Below are 21,267 nucleotides of genomic sequence, written 5' to 3'. Positions count from 1 at the left end.
AGGTCTTTTCTGGCAGAAAGTAAAGCAGGAAGAGTTTCCATTTACCCGACCATTGTCACGCGAAAGTTAATTAGATTGCAAGCCATTTTGCATTAAAGCACACGGGACCTTCCACGTTTTCCCGCGACTTGGAACATTTGTAAAACCCTTTAAAAATTCAGTTACGTAACGTTTTACCTTGCTGACCTGGCACCAGTCTGCAAGAAATTACATGTTAAAGATTTCAAAGACCACGTTGAATGTTCCGGACAGGCGGCTGTTGGAGGACTTCGTAGAACAACATGGATCTTCCAATCTTTGCTACGATGACAGTATTGTACGCATTAAAATTGTAACACTTGTAAAAACTTCTTTATTTTTAACTTCCCGATTTTATAGGGAAGTTATTGTAATGACCCCGAAAATCGAAAATCGATTTTTTAGCAGATCTTCACGTTTCATGGTCATTGCAGTCATTTTAGACTATTTTCAGCAAAATGTTCGTATGTGTGTGTGTGTGTGTGTGCGTATGGCCGTTTCTATGTAATCAAATTTTTCGTTAACGTTTTCAGAAAAAGTAACAACGCGATCAGGATGATGAATGATGCAATCGATGTGCCCCGCTGTAACTTAGAGCTGATTAGATTTTGGTCCAGTAGTTTTTTAGTTTTTTTATTTTTTTTCGAAAGAAGTTCATTCAACAATGCAATTTATACGAGAGAACGGAAAGTTTCCACCGAAGAAACAAACGTAATTACACAAAAAATTTTTTTTCATTTTTTCTAAAAAAAAATTTTTTTATTTAAAAAAAAATTTCTTTTTTACCTTATGCTAATGTTTCCGCTTACAATAATCGAAAATTATCCCAATGCAAGAGTGAGTTAATCATCTCTACTCCCGAGAATACATTTTCAAAGAATATCGATGAAAGTACAAAAAAAAATTTATATTACAATCTTTAAAAAAACAATCAGTTCAAAACGAATTATTAACTGAGATTAAATTGAAAATTAATATAAACTATATGATAATTATTAATAACATTGATGTTGAAAATGGATTGGTTAATGGAGCACACACATGCGGAATATTAAAATTTATTACTTTTCAAGAAAATACTAAAATTCCGTCTATATTGTGGTTAGATTTTCAATTGGCCAGAGTAGGAGTGAAAGTAAGAACTCGTTATCGTGATTATATGAAAAATGCAAATATTCATCAAAATTTAACACCAATAATAAAAATATCGAATCAAGTAAATATGTCGAGTGAGGAAAAATATCAAATCACACGTAGTCAATTTCCAGTGGTTCCTGCTGAAGCGATTACGATTCATAAAAGTCAGGGACAAACATACGAGAAAGTATGTTTGGATTTTAAAAAATCAGAATAGTATGTAACTATGTAGCACTGAGCAGAGTTTCAAAATTGAGCGCGGTTTATATATTTTGGGACAATTTAAATTAACAGTATCGAAGAAAACCAAGATCAATACTGCAAACCCGCATAATGAGGAGTTGTATCGTTTGCGAAAAACTAATTAAGACAATTTATTTTGCAACATTAGTATGCTATAACAAGGAACCAAGCGAGCAACGAGCATACGATGTTGGTTTAATGCGACGCCATATAGCAAACATTTTGATAAGTAGAAAACTATTGAATTTCCCTGAAAACGTATAATCTTCTTAAAATGTACACTTAATATAATGATAATAATATACTACAACTAACTAATCGGGAAGTTCTTTGTGTGACGCTTAGAGAGTCACACACCAAATAACATCCGTACCACTAACCCTCTCGCGAGCTCGCAAAGCGAGCGAGCTACGACAACCCTACTTGCGAAGCTCGCGAAGCGAGCGAGCAACTACACCCCTCTAGTTCATTATTTTTCTATGGGACTTTCACTAACTTATTTCTGGCATTTTTCTGATTAAAATAAGACCGAACACGATATAATTTCATCAAAATGAAAGTTTCGGTCGCAAGGAAGGACAGCGTGTGGGAAAGAAAGAGACGCGGACAGTCGCCGTCGCCGTCGCAGTTCAAAGCCAAAAAACAAGTCAAAAAATAAAACATTTCTAGACGGAAAACATAGTTCCCATCGGTTAAATTTTGAAGACCTCGCACTGCTTTAGTGTGCGGTAATCTTCAAACGCAGGATTGCGTCAAAGGACTGAACAATACAAATACAGCGTATCAGTCGGATAGTTACTCGATCATCAAAAACTTTTCCGACACAATCCTCTCGATTCCTCGTATTCGACGAGCATGCACGAATCCGGATCACGGTTGTTATAGCAGAATCAATCGACCACAGGAACTCATTGACAGTCTGCCGGTGAAACTTCTGCTACGAAGTTTTAACCGTGGATAGGAGACGGAATACCAGACAAACGGAATTCTGAATAATACAGGTTTGAAAACAAACAACTGAGATCTTCGGAGTTTAGCAATCACCGGGATGCTCGTCCTTCGCCGTCCGCTGCTCATACTTGATTCTCCATCGCGTCACATTCAATGCATCACGGGCATTCCGGTGTCTCGCCTCCGTCGACTACCATTTTGCGAACAATTCACTGCACTCGTGATAATCCCTAAATAATTGCGTGCAGCAAAACAAAGGGACAAATACGACACAATAGCCTTCAAGGTCATTCAAGGTCAGAAATGGAAGAAAAAGTATAAACAATAACATTAGAGGCACAAAGGAAGGCAAAAATTCTTACTAGAATTGTTATTAATTTTTGTCGTGGGGTGTAAAAAAATTTCGACATCACCATAAGCTCCGGCCCGGAAGTCTCCGTCGAGAGTTCCACGTTGCGATGCGCGCGAATTGTTCTGCGATCGTTTAAAAAAAAAAAAGAAGAAACCCTCCGATTTATGATTCGAGTCGGTCACAGGACGAAACGGTGGGGGCACGATCTCAATCATAGCCTTTCCCGTGCAGGACGACGCCGCTTACGGCAGGGGTCGTGATTTCTTTCTCGCCCGGTCCCCTTTCTTTCCGCCGCCCCTGTGCGCTGGTTCCGATTTCTTTTTATTTCGTCGGGGCAACCCAGTGATTAGTCGAAGTAGCGAGAGCACCGGCACAGCGTCGTGCAGAGGAATGGAAAGTTATGGACGCGGAAAGAGTGCGGGGGGGGGGGTGGCATGCCGGTGTGGGGTTGGGTGATGAACTCTGAGAGGAACACAAACACAAAAGAGCGGTGCACGGTACCCGCGTCGTGCCCCCGGCGTCCATCCTCTTTGTTTCACGGTCGCGCCGTTAGGCAAACGGAAATACAGAAAGGTCGAAATGAATATCGTAAGGAAACGGACGGGCAAACACAGTTGAGGGTAGCAAGAGAAGTGTGCCGCGGACATGAGCATTCAATTCTAGGAACGGCGGACCAGTCGCAGTTGGCAACCAGATATTGAGTTCGCCATCAACGGAATCTTTTTCGAGGTAGCTAAGAACATCCAGGTATCCCGAAAATGAGACAATTATACAGGGTGTCCCAGAGAGACTGTAGGAAAATGAAAAGGGTGACCCCTGACGTGGTTCTCAACACTTTTTTCCTTTACCAAGTCGTCCCAAAACGCTTTGTTTCCGAGTTAGTAACGAAAAACATGGACCCAACTAAGCGCGACTACAGCGGACATGAACATTCAATTCTAGGAACGGCGGACCAGTCGCAGTTGGCAACCAGATATTGGGTTCGCCATCGACGGAATCTTTTTCGAGGTAGCTAAAGGTTGCTAAAAACATCCAGGTATCTTGAAAATGGGACAATCATACAGAGTGTCCCAGAGAGACTGTAGGAAAAAGGGGGTGGTCCCTAAGGTGGTTCTAAGCACCTTTCTTCACGGCAACGCCACACCCAGTGGTACCACTAGCACGCAGTTAAAAATTTCTGTGTTGCTAAGGTCGGAGAAGGAGTTTAGCATGGAACAGAACCTATACCCATGTTTAGCATGTTAAAAGTGGATATAGGATCTGTTCCATGCTGAAAGTGGGTATGATCTCTGACAATACTAATTGTCACAGTGGAATTCAATGGGCTCCCTATGATGAAGTTTAACCGTAGCTCCTATTTGAAATTTTCATCACGACCAAAATTTTCGCGAGACCTTCTGCGAGGAACGAAGGGGGCGATTGTACTTGCTCCAGGGCGCTGAATGTGTAGCTACGCCACTGGCACGCAGCAAACAATGAAGAAGAAACATCGCGGGTCGTTGGTCGAGTGACGGGACCCGCAGATGTACCGAAATATCGACACGGCGAATTGGGTTCTTCTGGTTGAGCGAGAGACATCTCTCCGCGCGCGGCTTGCAACATCCCCAGAGCTTGCATTCACGGGTGCATCTCTCCCCTCCCGTATCATCGAATAAGACGAACCCTGAACAGACACCGCACCGTCGCGCGTCGCGTCGTCCGTATTTCACGTCGAATAAACGCGCACGTCACCCTACTGCAACGAGTTATTTGCACAGCTTATAAATCTTCTCCATTGTGTCGGCTCGTATCCCGAAGAGTGCGTTCAACAAGGGGCGTTCGCGTATCCGTCTTGATCCTTTCTCGCAATGCGTTCCTTGCAACCTTTGATGTTGATTGGCTATGCACAGTAAAAGCCTTGATCCAGGAAAAATCCTCGGGACCGTATTGTTTCTTAGATCGTGTAGTTCTACCATTTTATTGTCGACTATATCGTGTTTAGTGTCGTTTTAATCAGAAAAAATATCACAAATAATTTGGCTGAAGTCCCGTAAGAAAATAATGAAAAATAAAGAATTTTCACCTGTGTATTTTCACGTAAAATTAATAATATTCAATAAAAATCAATACGCAGTGATACAAATTATGTAAAGGTAAATATATAAATAAGTAAAAATCTAAGATTTCTTAACACGAAACATGTTATCAATATACATGTAGACATGTATCCGTGCTATTAAAAGCAGCAGAAATATTTTAGTTTGGAATATTAGATGGCCCACCCTGTACATTGTGATAAACAAAAACTTTGAACGCGTCATGCCTTAAGGTAATTATTAAAATACAGTATGTATGTTCAAGGGAAAAGTTCTATCGTTCTTCCCTTCATTAAAGTAAAGCAGTAAACGTACTTGATGACATAGAACAGAATTTGCATATGGAAGCACCGAAATGGCTTTGGTACACTGAAGCTCGTTAAAAGGAATTAATACGGTAGAATTTTAATTGCAAAGTATTCAGTAGACAGGTACGACACAAAAGGGATGACTACAGCTCGGGGTGGGAAGTTTTACGTTAATTGTTTATCTTCCCTCTAGGAAAAGCAACGTACGGAGTTAAATGTATATGTAAAACATTGTTTTTCTTTTTTTAAAAATGCATGTCTATATTCTGTTACGATATGTGGATATATTACTCCCTGAAGATCATTCCAAGGGCACGTTATCATACGTTGGTTAATTTTCTTCTACTTATCTTAAAAAAAAATGTTAATTATTTTGTAATTTCAAAAAACCCGACTTTCATCAAAAAAGTTATTAATTGTTAAAAGGTTCCACTTAATTTTGTCGCGCCGACTGTATTTCTCTGAAACAAAACTTTTTCATTTTTTCCGATTTTCTCGTATTGTTAACAACAACGACGCAAAACAGAAACTTTGTACCTGATTTGCAACAAACTGGAGTGAAGTGGAAGTTTATTTTCTTTCTTCATATGTTGAATAGATTGAAGATAACGTAATAGTATTTTTTTATTTTTCTAATGGCTTTGCTTTTTCAAATTACAACTACACATTTTTCTCATAAATGCATAAAATCCGCTGTCTAGTTATAAGTTAAGTGGCTCAGTCTGTGTAGCACACTGGCACAAAGGTTTCGCTTCGGTTGAAATTTCAACATCTAATTCAGGTAATTGCGAGAAACGTGTATTATTGCTCATTCAGCACCAGCATTGAACTCCGGCATTATTATCCCCAGGCATTTAATATGATTACGGTAACAATGCCGTCAGCTATCCAAACACGTTGCTGATATGATTAATCCACCCCAGAGAATGAAAAGAATATGTTACCAGGCGGTGGTGACCCGACGTACGTCCCGAAGGATTCGTTGCAATTCCGCGTTAATCGAATGCTGGCAGCTTAGCCGTCGGAACCGGCTCGTGTGACCAGCGAAAATAAACACCGTCGTACATCAAGGAATTAACGGGAATCCAATGACACGGAGAAGTCTGGATCTACGAAAACGAGACCTTCAGGATCTAAGAAAGCGAGACCTTCAGGATCTAGGAGAACGAGACCTTCAGGATCTAGGAAAGCGAGAGCTTCAGGATCTAAGAAAGCGAGAGCTTCAGGATCTAAGAAAACGAGAGCTACAGGATCTAAGAAAGCGAGAGCTTCAGGATCTAAGAAAACGACCCCTTCAAGATCTAGGAAAACGAGACCTTCAGGATCTAAGGAAACGAGACCTCCTCATTTAGCTTTCAGGTCAAAGCTAGTTATTGCTAGAATTATTGTTTTAAAATTGTACATTTGGGGCGGGGAGTATTCAAGGGGAAAAAATAAAATTTTTTAAGAAAAGAAATAAAAAGAAATCATTTCCAACGGCTTCATCAGTAGGACGTTATACATGCACGCTCCATCTGACGGAGGAATGAAAATATAATATTATATAAATAATGGCGATGAAGTGCATAACACGCGACCGAGAACAATTCGAAATATCAAAGGCAGTTTCGAAGGCGCTCGACGCGTTTCGCGTAGCATTATGTCGCTCTTTCCGTACACTTTGAAGCAACTTCTTTCTCTGATTGTTTCTAAACCTCCGTTTAAGCAGCGCTTTCGGTTTAAGCACTCGCGAGGCTCTCCGCTCTGAAAAGACCAAAGTAAGAAAATTGTCACCCAAGAGGATTCTTTTTCGTTTCAAGTATAATTACGAGGAAATGGACGCGTACCCGCCGAAAGGAGTCCGTCGAGGTCAACGGAAACCGAAGTGGAAAGGTGCGACAACCGAGTGGAGTCGAGCAAAGCCTCTCGACTTTTCTCCTCAACAAAATTGACAATGGCCACGCAGCCTTAATAGATATAATTACTGCCGGCGACGTTAATGAAGAGAGAAAGCAGCTAGGAATTGAATATTCCGGTACCAAGTGAAATTTCACGTTGGAGGATCGCCGATGAGCGATAGACACGAGTTACTGTAAACATTCGTTAGCCTGTTAAGTCTACGGTGCTCAAGTAGCAGCAAACTCGCCTGGCAGCTGTCTATGCAATTAGAGAAACAGTGCAACCATTGCTGAAAATTATACTGTCCAGAACGCGGAGCTTGTTTGCGCATGCATAGGCAACCTGTCTACTGTTCGTCAAATTGCTCAATTTTCCTGCAAAGTACCCGACAATGTGCATTATTTCGTTCCGGTTTCAACGATAGGCTTCAGTTTGTAGCTGCACGTAGAGCTCGTATGAAGGTCGTTCACTTTTTTTATACGTAAACGTATATTTTTTACTGCGCCACTTAGTGCAGCTTGATGTTCTTTACAAGATAGTGTTGACCTACTAATGCAAAGAAATCGTTTTTTAAAGAGATATGAGAAGTTCAATATGTGACGATTATTTACCACTTCGATGTAGATGACTATTGTTATTCATGTAGGGTTGAATGGTATCAAGAGGATGTTTAAAATGGAAATATAAATTTTGATTACCACTTCGACTTAGACGATTATTGTTATTCGTACAGGAAAATGGTTCACGTAGGATTGAACGGTATCGGGAGGGACGTTAACAGTTTTTTTGTAGATGGACGCGTAGAGGTCACACGAAGGTTATATGCTTTTTTAAAGCTCGTTGAACCTGGCTCCCTTTTTTACCTATTCCCGATTTTTAATATGCGGTATCCGATCTATGAAAATCCGCATGCCACAAGAAATTCGCTAAATTCGGGAGTTACGTAAACATTAATGTTTCCATTCTGCAAATACCACAAACATCTCACCTCGGCCGAGCAACTATTTCATTCAGAAGTTTCGTTAATGTTTTCGACGGTGATGTGTTAGCTACCAGGGGCTGCACTGTTTCCAGCTATTAGCCCACTGTTTGGGGAAATTTCACTTGTGCTCTCATAAATTATACATGTAATGTACAGCCGCGTGGCTGGTGTCCTAAAAGTTAATTAAAACGCACGACGCGAATAAACGTAACCACGAATGATCCTCCCCCGCGTACGGAGGACGCAACGATACATTTTTAACCAGCACCAACCCGACCCCTCCCCCTCCCATCGCGAAATTACGCGTATACCGAGATTTCGATCAAAGGCTGCATGCGTTAGCACTAATTTTGTTCGGGCAAACATTGCAATTAAATCATCTTTTCCGTTACACCTCGTTTCAAGTAAAACAGATTCAGCATCAGTGTGCATGCACGATGTGCGGTGAAGTCACGAGCGTAATGGCCGCGTTCGCGGCGAATCGCCGTACAGGGATCGCGTTTTATGCATGCTATTTACCAACTCGAAAAAAGGAAACGGATACGTGCGAAAGATATGGACGGTCTCCACCAACGAATGCCATAATAATTAAAAATTGCCGCAAGCGTATGCTGCGCGGACTGTAATTACGAGTTCGAGCACGCCTGTTGCTTAATTAGTAATTATATTAAGACTTCTGTTCCCAGCTCCGTTCACGAATTCGTTCTTCCCCGCGGCACTCTAGCGGGTGTGGAAAGTCGCCTTTCCTCCACACCAGATTCAAAAACATATTATTCTTGTTAGAGGTCTCAAGGTCACCTTGTTTTGCTAAACGGGACCACCCCCTTTAAGCACCTACAATGACAGAGTTTCTATAATTATTTTTGGATCTAAAGGATCCAACAACGAGTGCAGAATTAAGGGTTGAACTGCCGCCAGTGAGTAATGTGTCCACAAAGGCGAGTTTGCTCGGAGTGACTTAATTTCGAAACGGGCGTTGGAAATCGGCCTTGCTTTCCGCACGAATCCGCAACAATCATTTTCCGACGAAAATTTCACAGCTAACAGTCATTAATTATACGAAATAGAAGCAAACGATACACCCGTTAGATTTATGCACGCCCAGTACCAAGGCTTGTTTACACTTTGGCGGAGAGTTAAGAGCTTCACCCAGGTACTGGGGTGCCGAGTAATCGACTTTCCTGACCCAGAAAGTCAAAAGAGCTTCGTTTACTTGACGTCTCCCTCTTTTTCTCCCTTTCCCTCTTTCAGTTCGCCTACTACCACCACCATCACCACTACCACCCCCGTTTGATTCTTACACACCCTGTCTCTACCCTCCTTCTCTTCTCTGTCTCTCACTTCCGCCATTGTCTTTCTCCTCTCCTCCAGCGACTCTCGGATCTTTCTCTGTCGGTCCGTCCTCTTTTCCGGGCTTTCCTGCCCGGCCATATCTGTTTCACTCGGTTTTCCGGCCAGGCTACCGATCTACCGAACCACACCGCAGCGGGGCCGCGGTCCCGGAAACCTGACAGCAACTCGAAATATGAAAATTCAAGAATTCGTGACTATTCTAAGTCGATTTTCGGCTTTCACATATTTAGTATTAAAATAATAAATTACATTGTTTCAACATAGTTTTCGGTGGAAGCGCTCCATTATTCGGGAACAGTATTTAAACATCTACGAACTTATACATATAAAATTTCGAAAAAAAATTTTATTTAAGTCATCGTTTTGCCGGTTTCGAATTTTTTTAGAAATGGCAGGCCTTCTGTTTTCTATTTTTGTCCATTGTCCTCGAAAATAAACTTTATAATGCCGAAAAATTTAAACAAATTCTTTTTTTACGTTTTTTTCGATGATGGGGATTTTCGAGGTTGAAAAAATTATTTTGTAATAGCCCAATCCTTTCCAAATAAAACAAAAAAAAATGTAGCTCAATCGGACAAACAGTTCCCGAGATAAAAATTCGTAAGCGAGGCCCGTTTTCGCCGAAATGGGCAAAAATTGAAAACTATGAAGGCCTGCCATTTCTAAAAAAAATCGAAACCGGCAATATGATGACTTAAACCCTCCCTAATTTCGCATGGACTACAACATATTTCATTTAGAACAAAATCTCGACGATGGTGCCTGCAGAAAGTGATCGATTTGCCATGGAATGACCCCTATATTATGACCTTGAGGCCATAAACAACGCTAAAATAGTTTTTTCGGGCTTTTCACGTTGGAGTGTCTTTTTCTCTGTGGTAGTCGAGTCGAGTTGGGTCGTCTGGATTCGGTTCCCCGTCGGAGAGATACGATCGTATAGTTAAAATCGGGCACTGACCGAAAATTTCAATATTCCGGCTCTTTCACCGACGAGAGGACCTGGAAGAAGCCAAGGGATATCGACAGTTTCTAGTAGAAGCGCAGACGAGGTCGGGAGCAAAGAAGCTGGGAGAGGAGCGGGCCACCGGTCCGAGGAACGGGGTGGAGTAGGACGCGAAGCAGACTAAGAGAGAGCTCGAGGAACGCTTTTTGTGGGGCAATACGGGTTTCTGGATCAGGAATCGGGATGATGCATCTGAAAGCGTTTCCAACTCGCCTATAAGTTCCCGGGTAAATATCTGAGGACCTTGATTCTTATTGCAGCCGGATATTGTAAGCGTTCGCGCTGCTATCTGAACCTTCGTTTGGAAGATTGTCAGAACGCAGGTGATATCGAGGATTCTCGAACGCTTTTAAACCGCGACGAGTGTCGACATTAGGTACAGCCGGGGACAAAATGATGGGGCACCCTAGTAATTTGTCAATCTGTATTTAATACATTGATTTGCGTGTCGCCCAAATATTGGTGATCATTAGACAGCGGATCTATATGCAGAATAAAAATTTTTCACAATAGAAATAGACATTTGTTTTCTTTCTTAATATTTTTGATTGGTTGAAAATAATATACAAGTATTTTTGAATTCTTCTAATGTTTTTACTGTCTTAAATTACACTTACTCATTTAAAAAAATAATTATTACGCTAATTTAATAATTATGCCACATTTAGTTAGGTCTGAAAAGTGAATGAAGATTTCTCAATAGTTATTTTCATATAATGTGTTCATAATCAAACGTACTCGCGGAGTCCTGTTGTTTCTAACATAAGTATAATAGGAAGCAAACATTTGATTTCATACAGTATTTTAAAAGATAATTGTACAATTGTTACGTCCCGGAGTCTGACTTTCGCGAAACTATCGTTCCGCGACCCATTCCCCTTACTGGACGCTCTCAAATGCGATACAACCTTTTGTCCACGCGGCACGTTACGTCCGACGTCTGACTGGGAACCACGACCTTCGCGAACATGCGTATTCTACTTAACGCTTACAGTAGATTCGCCCCAAAGCGGCGGACGAGAACAGAGATAACTGGGACGGCGCGATTCTTCGCAGGGAAATATCTAGCAACTTATCGGATAGTTGAGTATAGCGATCGGTGAAGACAGGCAGGCTTCCTTTATGCGAACTGCTTCCGTTGCTCGCTGACGGCTGCAGTCGAATCAGGCTGGATCGTCGTAGGAAGGACGATGATCCTCACTCGTCTTGGGAAGATCACGTCGTCGGTGATCCTCGGTTGGCGGAAGATACCCCGCTGTTGTCCTCCGTCTCGCGTTCGTTGACGCGCACGAGCTTTCGTAATTGATAGCGACGAACGCGAATTGAATAGGAGAGTATTGCAAGCGCGAGGATGTAGGGAGAAGAACTAAGCGAGACTCACTTATTAAATTAATAACTGGGAATATATTTGTAACGTATGAAATGAAATTATAATGAACTAGAAGCGCGTGTTATAGCAGGACCGCTCAAAGGCGGATGAGAGCGAGGACTCGTCGGAGTCCGGACCGGGACATCCAGGAGGCGGCGAGCCTCGCTGGAGTCTTGAACGAACGTGTCAGACTGGCTGTCCGAATTGAACTGAATTAACTGAACTCTTTTTAGGATCGTGAGGTCGAATACATAGGTGTCTTATCTTCTACCGGATGTCTCGTTAGACATAACGCTATGGATGTTATGAGAAGCGCGCGATTAATGATTACGGTGAATGCTACGTGATACTGCTACGGGGAATACATTAAGATATGATTATTATACAAGGGTTAAGATAAGAATGGGTATATGGTATGAGGTGAGAATCGGATCTGATGAACGGAGCGAAGTATGACTACTTATAACTAATCAATATTCTTAATAATTACGGTTACAATATCCTACTCTTATTGGCTATGCTTATAACCTATGGCAACACGTCGGCAGACGTGACACAATTATACCCGACGCTCGTCTGATCAAGCAATTACAGATGATTTGAGACAGAATTTATTAAATGCAAGGATAAATGAAAGAACGACGACAGGTCTTTGAAGATCAGTTTCCCAAGTGTCCTCCAATGTTATTAAAAGCCCGTGCCGCCCAATATAGCGACCGATTTCTCACAACCTCGTTCTTCATGCTTTGTACCCTATAATGGAAAGGGAATTGCACTTCCCGTTTGGTTTACACGGTAAGCTATTCCTGATAATACTCAAGTATTCTTTAGAACATCAAACAGGTAATAAGAAGAATTGAAAAGTGATCCTGCCGCTATACAACACCCCAGTGGCAGGGGCGCTAGATTAAGGATTGTGTCCCCACTCTACCTTCCCCTTCTACGACGTTCCCCCACTACCCAATACCCTATAGGTGCCCTATACCCTATGTATACCCCATACCAGGGCTGGGCACGTTTTCCTTAATTGAGGAAAACCCGTCCCCACTGTGGCGACTCTGACTAGTAGTCGTACAATTATTTTGTATTGTACTCGAGAATATCACATGTAGACTACATCTACTAATTCCAAACTCAGTAATGTCAGATAGTAGCTATGTAAGATTTTAGTATAAAAGATTTGTTGTAGATGTGATGTGATAGAGTCTTTTGCGTAATCTTAGTTCCAAGTCAAATTGTTACTGAGCCCGTTCTCCCCTACTATAACGGAGGGAGAAAAAAACTTACCGAGTGGAGGAGCAGGATGGGAAAAGGATATAGAGGCTGAAATGAGGTTAACAGAAATGATGGCGGGGTAGCTGAAGAAGGAAGAAGAAAAACAAGAAGAGGCAAGCGCTTATATAAAAGTTGGAAGAAAACACAGAAGCTGTCGGTGGCGGCTGAAGGAGGCGCGATGATGGCTAGACTTGGCGGTGGTATTAAGTGCTCTTTTACAGAGCACAGACGTCTAGGACGATGATGAAAGCGCTCCTTTATTACTTTCTCGCCGTAGGTGCGATTTGAATTTCAAGTGGATGCCGGTCTACCAACTTGATTTCAAATAAATGGAAAAATTAATGATTTTTTGTTGGCACATGCCATACCCCGTTCAGCATAAACATTCACCTCGGAGTCGTAAACTGGGAATGACTCCGATGACGAAGCGTAGCTAGCCATCTCTCCGATGGTGGACAGGTGGAGATTTGTAAAAGAAAGTCCGTGCAAAAATGTCCTTGACCTTCATTTTGGAGGTTTGAGGTTTTCCTCGCATCGTACTATAGTACTAGTAACGAGGAACAGAGGTCCCAAATCATTTTGGGACACCCTGTAGATAAATATGTTTCTTCTATCGATCGTATTTGCTGTTAATAAATGTTAAATGCTTTCGGCGCGACGCACAATGGTCCCAAATCCCGAAAACACGGCCAAAACCTCAAAAATGAACTTCCTCCTAGGAGTTTGTAATTCTAGGGTTGGGTAAAGTGATGTTATGACCACTGATTGTGTGTGCTACCAAGGAAAAAGGTAAAAAAAGTTTATGGTACGGTTCAGCAGGCAGTTCAAAGTTAGGAAATTGAACGCCCTCTTCTAAAGTGCATAACTTTGAAAATAGTGCATCAATTTCAATTCTGTAAAATGGACGCTGTTCCTGGAAGTAAGTAGAATCTTTACCTGTTTTTGTATCTCAAAAATTGTTAGTCATTACGTTACACGATGGCAATATTCTTTGGAGAATGTAGAAGGTAAAACTTGATGCGCGCATTGTAGAAACGTAGACATAAAAAAAAAGTCCCACGTTGTCCCACCAAAATTCCTTTTCTGACGTGTTGTTAATACATTTATCTTTCAAAATTTATGAAAACCGATCTCCAATAGTCTCCTATTTGCTCATACGAGGATAATCTTTGTTCCATTTTTATGGATTTTAAAATGCGATTTTACAACTTTTAGTAATGGAAAACGATTCGGATGATTAAATCTTATGTACATAATTTACAATTATACTAATTCTTGATATACAAAGTGCAATTTTGTTTGTCATTTATACATTTTTACCTATCAACCTCTCAAAACACATTGAATGCGAATTGTTGTCTAAATTTTGATCGGCCATTTTGTTTTTCAAATTTTCGAGTTCATATTCGTAATCAGTGACGCCAAAGACCCCAAAAAGATCATTATCCAAGCAGACCTAACCATTTTTTAATGTATGTGTCCGCCATATTGGATCCGCCATTTTGTTTTTTGGAATTTAAACTTCATATTCGTAATCAGCGACCCTGAAAACCCCCGAAAACGAATTTTTGGGTGCATTCAAGTACGTTTAGAGGGTTTGGCCGGTTTTTCGCGATTTGGGACCACTGTGCAACGGTTCGATCGTTTATTACTAATTATGAAGCAATTTTGCTAATTATCAAACAAAATCAACGTTTCGATCCTAGTTTGGATCCTTTTCAAGATTTATTTGAATCGCGTCTGTAAAGTATAAATATGTTATAATCATTTGAAACCCTGTAGATATTTGGAATAAACTAGTTTACGAAACTTTAAAGTCATTTTCTAAGGAAACTTGGTTAACTTGAAACCTATAGTTCCTTCGAGACTTTTGTTCTTCTCCATGAGTACTATGGGATGCAGTAAAAAAATTGTTTGACCTTGAGAAAACTTATCCACACATCCAGAGATGCAGAAGCATGCAATAATGGTCACGACATATAATTTTGGAACACCCTATAACATTAAAAACCAGAAGCGAACACTACACTGTGTTCTTATTAACACCATATGATCATAAAAGTTACATCATACCATAAAAGTTTCGTTTGCAGGATTGTCTAGACGTTTCTATTGCGTCGTATTTTTGTTAAGCACCGTACGACCATAAATACTTGAAATTCTTATTGACCACTTAGGTCGCGAAGGATATATGGTCTCATCCTCGTCGTAAGTAAAAGCAAACGTGAGTTACTAGTCTGCTATAGGTGGAGTTACCATAGTCACGAGACCAAAGCTTAAATCGAGTTTGCTCGGGGTATCGAATTTCTACAGAAGTGCACTCCCTGGTGTGCAGCTCGAGATCGAAAGACTTACTAAGACAATACCGCTTTAGTTGGTGATCCGCAGTATGTATCACATAAATTTATTTGAGACCAACAACAGGTATACATATAGCGGCGTTCGCTATCCCAATTGTATTTCAACGACGGAGAAAGAACTTTAAAACGGGCCAAGCTACTTCGATGTTAGACGTACTGATGATTTTATTTTTACAATTACCTTTACGTACAGTTAAAAAAGAATGCTTTTAAAGCTCATTTATATTTACAATAGCAGAGAGGATCTGAGGGTGCTCACGCCCGATGCGTTTAAAACAACTTCACCTTAGGGATCCAGAAATTTTTAACTCTTTTTGTATAGAATCCTGTAAGGTTTTTACGAAAAATGCCAGAAATCCAAGTTTTAATGTTAGGAATTCGCCGGTGCAGAAGTTATGTGTTTAAAGTTTAATGATTTTAAGCGTTTCTGACCGGTAAGGGCGCCGCCATGTTCATATGTACCAGGGCATGGAATATGTATTTAGCATGGACCAGAACCTGTAACCACTTTTAGCATGTTAAAGGTGGGCATAGCTTCTCTTCCATGCTAAAGGTCGGTATGATCTATCTCTGTCAGAAAAGACCCTCTGGGAGTGAACACTCTCGTACCTTCTCTGACAATACTAATTGTAAGAGGAATTCTGTGTTTTTTTTTAGAAAAACCCTTATTAAAGAACACTGCAGAAGTCTACCAAATAACTGATACAATTAGTGTCGCCTAATAATTATGAATTATGATTAATGTCGCCTAACAGTATGGATTGATGATTCCCTTGTCGACAACAAGTATTATGGCAGCGCCCGCTCTAGCGGTTACGTCGCCCCGGACAAAAAGACAAATTGCCGCCCCTTAAGAATATATGTATTTTTTAAATAAAGGTACTTATTTTTTATCTTCAATGAAAAAATCAAATCATTTTATTTAAATTTTAATAAAAGCAAATTTTCTATTAATTGGGTATTTAACACATCAATGTTTTTCTCACAGTTATACAGCCAAAATGGCGCCCCTAAATTTTCGCGCCACGGACAAATGACCGGGTTTCCACCCCCCCCCCCCCCCTTGAGCGGGCCCTGATTATGACAATTTACATTAACGTGACATGGAAGTTTCAGAATGTTGTACGTGAAATTGAATGTCTAATTCAGTAAACGTTCCGTTGGCATTGTTTTCGTCGTTGACGATGATTGCGTACGGACGCTGAACTTCCGTGTCCTTAAACTAATGATCATTCTGTCTACTAGAGAATGTGCATAGGAAATTCTCAGAAACTCGGAGACGCATACGTAATTTAGTTCGAACTTCTTGTTCTTGATTTTAATTAGCGCCCCGACAATTAGGCGAAGTTTGCCCCTCAATCGATAGTCGGAGTTACTCGGAGTCTTATCAGACTTGATATTCACGAAGGAACGATGCGCTCGCGGAGTTGTTCGGTCAACTATTGCCATCTTTCGAGGGGAAACGAAATCTGTTCTGTTCTAACGTCTGTTGCTCGAACAGGCAACTTCCATACCGACCAATGGCTAACTATCTCCCTTGTTAAAGTAGGAACTCGTCTCCTTCTTGGAGAATAATAGTTTCAACTTTCGCCGTGGAGAGAGCAGCACTTCTCAATTTCATCGATTACGTTGGAGTCAGAGTTGGGCAAATTTTATTTCGAATAACGATTTTATTCGCTGAGGAATTATTCGTAGCATACGAATAACGCTTTATCGCTTTAACGCTGGCTTATTCGAATAAATTTTTATTCGCTGGGTTATATTCGAATAAAAATTCATTCGAATAAAGATTTATTCGAACTTCTCTTCGAATAAAATTTTATTCGTAATTTTTATTCGCTGGGAATTCGAATGAGATCTCATTCGAATAACGCCCAACTCTGGTTGGAGTCAATATGTATCCAAAAAAATGTAACTTGCTTTTCTATAAACAATAGACATTTTTTCAAATCTATATGCTATTCTATAACCAATAGACTCATTGTTCTTCATTTCTTTCAATTTCCGAGATATTTAATTTAAAAGATTAGAATTGCATAAAAAACCCCACTCTATCTTGGCCCAATGTCACGTGACTAAGATACTGCCAGAGAGAGGGTAACTTTTTCCCCTGAATTCGAATCAGTTCCCCTCATCTGGTAACTCTGGATTATGCATCAATTAAATTGAAAACGTATCCGTTAATTGGAATGAATAATTAAATATTTCAATCGCAATCGTTAATAATTAATCATATTAAACATTATCCAACTCTTAAATAAAGTACGACACAAAATACAAATTGAATGAATGTTTTATGATTATAAAAAGAAGCGGAGAACTGGTTAATTCGAATTGCAAATATAACTGCAGCGCCAGCAGAAATGTTCAACGAGATGTAACACGTATTACAAAAAGAAAAGGAAAACAGAGTTCAGTGGAAAAAGGAAATCTGAGGTTCCCATAACAAAGAAAAACATACCACTGTGCATTCTTGTGTAAACTGTTTATAATTGAAGACTATAACACTGCTTATATTCATTCTTTATCTATGTAACATACGCGTTGCGAGCTATTCGCATAAACTTAAACCAAATGTACCCGCTGATTATCTGAGATCTATTATGCGCATACATTTGAATTTCTTTCGCTATACATACATACTTGTTCTCCGTCACCTTCGCAAGGTAAACACATTTACACGACTATTATTACCACAAGTATTCTCGTTACCACTGTTGTCTCCTATTCTGCGTATACAACATCGTTGAACAAGTTGTTGAAGTACTATCAAACAGTATGGTTGATATTTAACCATTTGCACACAAAGTAAATGTACAGGGTGTGAAGAAATGTTTGGCATTGGCTGCCATAGCTACATCCTTGGATCGATGAAGATCCATAAAAAAAGGTTGCCACAAAATTGTCCTTGACCTTGAATTTCACAGTAAAAAAAAATTTGACTTTTCTTCATAGATCTTCATCGATCCAAAGATTTCCCGATGGAAACATTTCTTTACATGTCCAGTTGCTCAAGAAAGTATTCGAACATCTTTTAGATACCTTTTTTTAAATTGGACCAAATTTTTTTTTTAATTAAAAGCATTGGTTTGTTAAAAGATGTGCAAAATCATTTTGAAAAAAATTGCAATTGTTCGGATTTACATGAAAAAATGGCCATTTATCTAGTATTATTCAGGTTGCTTTTTACTGTCAAAATTGTTGTAATTTTGTAATTTATTACGTTACGAGGAACAAAAGCCTGGAAAAACAACCCACAATAAAATTAGATCCAGTTATTTAGTGGTCAACATTCGGAAATACCGACTTAAGTCAACTAAAAGTTTTAACAAAACGGAATTTGTTTAAGCACTACGCCATTCTCAGAGAAAATTCGAAGTACACTAATTGGCTTCTGACCGGGGTCGAAAGACTTGTCAAACTTTTTAATAAGCGATACTGGCATCTATTACATGTGGAACTTTTTAAAAAAGTTTGCATATTATAAGTTCGGATGAGAACAGGTAAAGGAATATTATCGAAAATAAAAATTTAGTTTGAATAAAACTGTTACAACGATAGTTGCGACGATAGATTTTCCTTGACTGCAGTCTCTGTCGCCCATCTTACGATCTTACACCGTCAAACGAACAAACACATAATTACATAGCACTTATGAAAACAACACTTATGAAAAACAAATATTCTTTTTACTTCTTTGAATGGAAACGCACGAATGTGTTCTGCGACTCAAACGAATGCTTCAAAGCAACTGACAGTTATGGTTTTCGTATCTGTATCCCCCACTCTACGTAAAAGGCAACCGTCAGTCGACCATAAACAAATAAAAATAAGAAGTTGGAACTTCGTATATGCGCAGGGCTTTTAACAAAGTAGTTTTTTTATTTGTTTTTATTTCTAACATAAAAAATGTAGAACCGGTCATTTTACCGCGGGAGATTTAGTAAAAATTACAAGATTCAATTTATTTAGACTGCTCGGTTATTATTCCTATTGGGTTGTGTAATAAATTCCCGCGTTCTTTTGTATTTTATTTTTCCCCGCAATTTTGTGTTTTGTTAGGTGAAGTATACATAGGTATGCATTCGCAAGTCTTTTTCTTGCTCTACAAACCTATCTCCTCCAATTTTTCGAATTAATTAGTTTTGGTCGATTTTCAGACTTTTTCAATGGAGGTTCCGGGAGATGGAGGAATTCATTTTCGACATACATATATGTTCGACATCTACAATGTATCACTTGCCATCGCTAACCATGTTCACTCCATGGGCTTTATTCAAAAACTTGGAGCTTGGGTGCTACACAACTTGAATGAGACGTCAAGAATGAATTTTTCTGCCTCCTGGAACTTCCATTGGGGGAGCTTGAAAGTTGATTAGAATTAATTAATTCGAAAAATTGAAGCAGATCGTTACAGATTTGTAGAGCAAGGAACACACAGAATTGCGGGAGGAAAGTGGAGTGCAAAAAACGCGGGTATTTATTACACAATCCACAATATACAGGGTGCGCCATTTGTAGGTACCATATGTTAAATGCTTATAAAATAGTGAAAACGTAATTAAATCGAGTTCGGTTTGCGATATTTATTTACTTTGGTTTATACCAATACAAAAAATTCATTTTTTAAATACAACGTCGGGCAAGTAATCACCTTTATGAACGACGCAAAGAAATGCTCGTTTTTGGGCATTTCCCATAACTTTTTGCAACGTTTCGGGCATTATTTCCGTTATTTCCTTACGGATTGCATCTTTCAGCTCCTGGAGGGACCGCGGCGCGCCAACATAAACTTTTGACTTTAAATATCCCCACAGAAAAAAGTCTGGAGCAGTCTGGAGGCGTCAAATCCGGCGAACGTGGAGGCCAATTGTAATCGCCATTTTTCGAGATTAAGCGATTCGGGAACAATCTTCTGAGGAGAGTCATTGTGCTGGTGTTAAGTTATTCATGGTGAATAATGGTATGAAATGAGCTGTCAAATACGCTAGAATATTCTCCGGAATGTTTACGAATAACAATTGTTTTAGCGTTTAACATATGGTACCTACAGACGGCGCACCCTGTATATGCTGTAAAAAGATTAAATTTCTTATGAAAGCTGCTTTATAATTTCAGTGATGCCACAATAAATAATCTAGAACCGGTCATACATAGTGGGTTTAGTGTTAACAAAGTCCACATACTTTTGAGCGGCGGTGTATTTGAACAATTTGAACAACCTGGACGATTACGAACGTGGGGACCAGGTACAGGTACAGGTACAGGAACAGGTATGGGTAAATACGTGTACGGGTACGACGGACCAGGTAGAACGGATACCCGTGAACTGTGCACGCGCGTGGGTAGGGGTAGCATGGCGCGTGGAGCTGCGCCGCTGCGCCGGCTTACGGCTGTCACTTGTCAGTCTGCCGCGGACGCTCGTTTGGCGTGGGTAGTGCGTTTCGTTCCGTTCGGTTTCGTGTCTGATGTTTCGGTCGTTTCTGTGCCGCGAGTAATATTGCCCGTTCAAAATAAAGATTAATGTGATCGCCGAGGAGCGTTACGGAAGACGCGTCGTCGCGTCTCGCCGCGGTGCTCACACGACACGACAGTGTCCGTTGTCGATCGAGCCTCGTCGTCTTTTCCCTTCGATTTCCCGCGTTTTTCAAATTCGTGGATACCTTGCATTCTCCCTCCTCCTCTAGCCTTGCCTTCAGCCGAGTATATCTAACCGGTCGCGCGCATAACCTTTACCTCAAGCTGTGCTTGGTGAAATATTGTGTTTCGGTGTACAACTTATTGTTTGTGTTCTTGTGCCATTGGATTACCACGAACCCGCGGAGTTGTTACCTTGCCAGGCTACAGATCTAAGTGAGTACCATGTGTTGTTCACCCGTTTCATTTCGACCGGCTGTAATTACTAGACAGCGGATCTTTATCCAAAATAAAAATGGTTCACTCGAATTGCAATAAACCGAAGT

At 40.3% G+C, this 21,267-nt stretch overlaps 1 protein-coding gene and 1 long non-coding RNA gene across 7 annotated transcripts in view; both read left to right on the top strand.

The window, feature by feature from the left end:
• Positions 1-21,267, top strand: part of LOC143213078 (uncharacterized) — an 832,749-nt gene that overhangs the window by 173,797 nt on the left and 637,685 nt on the right. The window lies entirely within an intron of this gene.
• The window catches only part of LOC143213088 (uncharacterized), a 150,110-nt gene continuing 130,083 nt past the window's right edge, over positions 1,241-21,267 (top strand). Inside the window, exon 1 of the long non-coding RNA XR_013009859.1 lies at positions 1,241-21,157. This is a non-coding gene — a long non-coding RNA (uncharacterized LOC143213088). The remainder of the gene's footprint in view (positions 21,158-21,267) is intronic.

The sequence above is a fragment of the Lasioglossum baleicum genome, chromosome 10 (assembly GCF_051020765.1).
Source record: "Lasioglossum baleicum chromosome 10, iyLasBale1, whole genome shotgun sequence".
NCBI classification, from domain to species: domain Eukaryota; kingdom Metazoa; phylum Arthropoda; class Insecta; order Hymenoptera; family Halictidae; genus Lasioglossum; species Lasioglossum baleicum.
Note: the sequence above shows the minus strand (reverse complement) of the source record. Positions and strands in the feature narration are given on the sequence as shown.